Source organism: Penaeus chinensis, chromosome 22 (genome assembly GCF_019202785.1).
Source record: "Penaeus chinensis breed Huanghai No. 1 chromosome 22, ASM1920278v2, whole genome shotgun sequence".
Taxonomy (NCBI): domain Eukaryota; kingdom Metazoa; phylum Arthropoda; class Malacostraca; order Decapoda; family Penaeidae; genus Penaeus; species Penaeus chinensis.
The window spans coordinates 7,722,513-7,727,512 of NC_061840.1; the positions used below are offsets into that span (position 1 = coordinate 7,722,513).

The 5,000-nt window shown below is 50.9% G+C and overlaps 1 protein-coding gene across 1 annotated transcript in view; it reads right to left on the reverse strand.

Moving 5' to 3' along the window:
• Positions 1-88: 88 nt before the first annotated feature.
• LOC125036930 (putative protein TPRXL) overlaps positions 89-5,000 on the reverse strand; it is a 13,387-nt gene continuing 8,475 nt past the window's right edge. Inside the window, exon 4 of the mRNA XM_047629888.1 lies at positions 89-5,000. This exon is cut by the window's right edge and continues 1,619 nt beyond it. The gene's annotated coding sequence lies outside the window, so the exon portion shown is untranslated.

Genomic DNA, 5,000 nt, shown 5'->3' on the forward strand with positions numbered 1-5,000 from the left:
ACAAGTATATTCTACATTTTTTCACAAACTTCGTGGAAAATTTCACCAGTGCGCTAAAGGGAATTCTCGAAGAAATGAAACACATATATACAGGAAAATATCTATTTACATAAGCATCATTATTAATTATAACCGTGAATTTATATTACAATTTGTACAGGACTTTGGCCAGTCACTTGCTTATACAGTCATCAGTAGCTATTATCAAGAAAAAAATATCATACATTTAACTTGGGAGACGAAATGGGTCAGTGATACAACGGCGATCCCTCCTGCCGCGGCCCCGCCAAGCGGCTCCCCGTCTCCTGCCCTACTTGGCGGGCAGGGAACTCGGGCGCGGGGCCGCTCCAGTCTCTCTACGGATTCTGGGATTCTAATTGCAATCGCAGCATCAGCCACGTTGCCATGAACTGACGCCAGCCCTCGAGTGGCCTTCCGATACCGGAGGGAGAGGAGGAACAGGGATGAAAGAGGGAGTCGGGGACACGGCGTCACTTGCCGCGTCATATATATTGTCATTAAGTCACGTATATTACCACGAGAAATCGCGTCACTTTCTTGATCTCTCTAGACACCCCAAGCTCCATCGCCGACTCGCTCTCAGCCTCGTAACCACGCGCACTGCCACTCACTCTGCCTCACACTCAGTCACGACGAATGGATCCTCATTCCGGGCCACATCACTCGGCGTTCTCATTTCGACAAACGTCCGCAGACAAATCACATGAATAAAGCCACTCTCTCAATGCGCATTAAATCACACGAACAGAGGCCCGTCTCCCGGAAGGCGCGCGTCACACGACCTTGCCACGGGAGTCATTAGGGGGGGGGGGGGGCATATCCGTTTCACTTACACGTTACTGACTTGGGGCAAACAAGACCAACAAACACTGGGGGTGACGCCGACACTCTTACTTGCATGCGACCTTGATTACAGGATAGACAAACACGCACGCGCGAAAACAGACATTTACATAATCCAAACACTTGTGCCCTACACAGGGCGGCTCATGATCTTGCTTCAGCGGGCAAAGACACGCATAGAATGAAACTATCACACTTCATTTGGTCACAGCTAGCACTATATACATTAAATAAACGTTCACTGGAAACTACATATTACAATAATTCAACATTCACGAACGCAGACATCTACATGTAAGAAATTGTGCAGTGTTATTTCCTGCACAACACTACGCACTCACTCGCCGTGAAGCCGCACCGAACACAGAAATAGGTCATTACTCAATGTATTCCTCTCTCGCTCACAGCCACACGCGCGGGGTAAACAGGACACATGGGTGAGGGGGGGGGGGGGGGGGCACGAACACCGCACCCACGACGCAGATGTGAAACGGAGAGAATGAGCAGGGCCGAAATGTGTGGAGGACACGTAGGAGGGAGAACGGTTAGGAGCATGCATAAACAGAATATGGCGGGGAGGGCAGAGAGAGCAAGGGAGTGATCTGCATACAACAAAAACAATAGCAAAAAGACTGAATTAAAATGACAAAGTATCATAGCCCATTGAGAAAAGGAAAAGAGGAAGAGGGCGATCACTGCTGACGGCCAAATGAAAACCGAAGAGGCAGCATGTCCGAAACCAAAGGCTTGCAGGGCAAGAAAGAGCATTTTGAACTTGTCCTTCAAGGAAATCCTCCAAGGCCGAGGCACCCCGAGGGACACCTTGAGTGTACGTCGCCCTGCCCACAGCGCGCGGCGGCCAGGCAGTGCAGACAAATTCAAATGTTAGAAGTGTTGCCAAAGCGGTTGAATTGCCATGACAAGCTACTCTGCCCAGCGATAAGAAATGCCGTAGACGTGAGGCGGACCTGCCTGCCACGACTCACTCGTGCATGACTGGGTCGCCGCGAGACATGTTACCGGGTTCCCTCAATCGCAAGCCTACAGGTTCCCTCGCCTTACGCCTGTGGCCTCCTATACACTGCTTAAAACAAAGACAGCACGACCACGGCGCTTTATTTCGGAAATTCGCGCCCGCATGACAAGCACTTCGCGCGGGGGAGGGACCAGTAGACCCAAGAGCCATTGCGATGATGGGCAGCTCAGCATGATCCTGCCGCATGTTCGGCCGGCTGGGCTGCTTTCCCTAGTCACTGCTTGCTTGAATATGCACATTCACGGCGTGCCGGGGCCGAGGCGAAGCGAGCCCGCCCGCGCCGCCGCCGCTCCTCTGGGGCAAGAAGCTCTTCAAGATACCCCCCATCCCCCCCGTCCTGAGGCAGGTGCAGCGAGCACCCGGGCCGCGCTTCATAACGGCCCTTGATTCAAAATGCAGCCAGTATGCCAGTCACACTGAAAGTCCTATGCTGGCCTTGGGCCACGGGAGGAGGGGGCTCCTGCCTTGTATGGACAGGTGGCCACAGACGTGCATTGTGTTTTAATCAACCTCACAGAGCCCGCAAGCAAACACAGCCACCTTCGCCGCCAAGACGGTTACGAGGCTTAAATTGAAACCTGAATCCATCCCTGCCTGACGCTTAATTGCTTCAATTCCCGACCAGTAACGGATTTCAGGCGACCTGCCTCCTCGGCGCGGGCGGGTCATGCAGGATTAACCCTGAGGGGTTGGCCTTGCACTGTTCGAACAGTACGCTAGGAGTCGGCATTCGGCGAAGGGTAATGATGGAGTCTCGTGTATGACACCTCGGCACGCCCTCGCGCCCGCCGCGGGCACTAAACTCGGTGCATTCTCACCCGCAGCACCTGACTTTCGAACGCCGGGTCGTTTGGTCTAAGAAACGCCCTTCCCATAACTTTAGACGGGAGCGCCGCGCACAGCGTGGACCGGGGACCTGCCCCCGCGTGCCCCTTCCCAGATCAAATCGCACCACGATAAGCTGGCGCTGTTACAGAGTGGCGCGGGTCTGCGGGATGCGAGGTGGGCGGTGGGAGGTGGGGCGTCTGGCAGACACGGCAACACACACACACGCACGCACGTCAGCTTTCAAACGCGACTCGCCAGTACCCGTCGCGGATCCCGCACTGCCACCCGCCGCGTCATTCCCACAATTTGTGCAACCGATTCAAACTACATGAATGCTCAAAACTTGTAATGGTAACTTCTAGAAGCTTTTATTCTTATTTGATGGCCGTTTTCATTTTCACCCAAATCTGATATGATTGGCCATGAAATATGAAGAATTCATGTACTAGTCTACACTTGTCACGCAGTAAAGTTTGCTTGTACCCTGCACTATTTTTCGATCTGAACTAATGTTGACCTCTTGCAATCCCACGGACAATCGCTCGTCTGTACACCTGCGCTGAACAGACGCAGGGCTAATGCACCTCCCCCCTCGCCCCGCTCCCCACGTGGCCAGCAGCGCCGGACGCACACGCCACATGCACGGCCGGAGGACCACTGCTGGCGGACAACTCTGCCCTTTCTGCTCTACTGCGCCCATAACTGCAGCCGAATCACGGGTTGCCGCTTCCTTAGTTTATTTCTCCCCATGGCTGATTGACTAGATAAGCAATAATCTCAAGATCGAGGCAAAGGGAGTGACATGTATTCGAAACACCCGGTCGGAAATTCATTTTTTACAATACACTGTAACTGTAACCCCTTCAGGCAGCGAGGCATCCTAAAACGAATCAACATTAGTTTCCCGACTACAATGACACACGATATGGTCTTTAAACGGACTGACGCATCCTCTCTCGTCCGCCATACATGTCTGATTTCTTTTCACCGTTGTGATCATCCTTCCAGAATACGGACAGTTTTAGACTAGACAACACTGTATTTGTGGTTGCATGGTATGTGCATGTATTATTTACCTCATTTCATTACCCATAACAGTACTGAGAAGGCGGCACTGGGTACTCTAAAATATATAACAACAATAATATTAGCAGTAATAAACTGACGCAGTGACGAGATGATGTACATGAAGGGTGCCTTGTTTTTAATGGAAACATAACAAGATACGTTAACACCAAAACCTAGTGGGAAAGAATGGAAGCAAAAACACTTGAAGTGCGATGTTCAATATTCATGAAGACAAACTAACGTTCATACGTGAGCCGTGCAAACAGTCCCGTGAGAAGACAGGGGTGAGAGGAAGCGGGACATATCTTGCAAGGAGGGAATCCGCGTCGATGGGAAAGAAGGGGGGGGGGGGGGGGGCACACACAGAAAAAGGCGACGGGGCGAAGATGCTGACAATAGGTACTACATGCGCTGGCAAGCCGTGGCCATGCAGAGCCATGACATTTCAATCGCCATTCAAACTCATCACGAAAATTAAGATATGCAACGTTTTCCTCTAGACGTTAAGAGGTATCGACAAGCACGCATCAACCACATAACCTTGGCTTTCACACAGTTTCGGTGCACCCATCAAAATATTCAAACATATACATAAAATCAGAAAAAACACATAAAACACACATCCTAAAGAATATATATTCACACGTCCCTAGGGAATGCATCTATAGATATATAAAGTATATTATGACTGGAGACAGGGGTATATTTTTCAGGAAGCAAATACATAGGAATATTTCATCAGAATGTAAATACATGACTTGGGCGAAGTTCAGCATACAAAAGGACAGCATAGAGAGAAGAAACGTAAGCATAATGAACGGGGAATGCAGACTTCATGCTTCCGCCGCTGAGACGAGGGTCGAACAGTCCGCCACGCAGGAGGACGCAACTTGGTCACCATGGTCAGTCACAACACGTCAATCGTATTCAGCATACACGAGGTCGGAGAAAGAGAAAGAGAAAGAGAAAGGGAGAAGGGAAGAGGAGAGGAGAGAAGAGAAAAGAAGAGAATAAATAACGGAATGAAGACGCGGGACTGTGGCCTTAAAGCTACCGTGGAAAAATAAGGTACTTTATATGACAACAGCGAGCAGGACCGCCAAGGTGCATGCGCGCGCGCGCCCGGGCGTCCGGCGAAAGTCCCAGCGACCTTGGGAGCGGCCACAGTCCCGTTTCTCGCACATCCTTTATTCTTCATTACTAT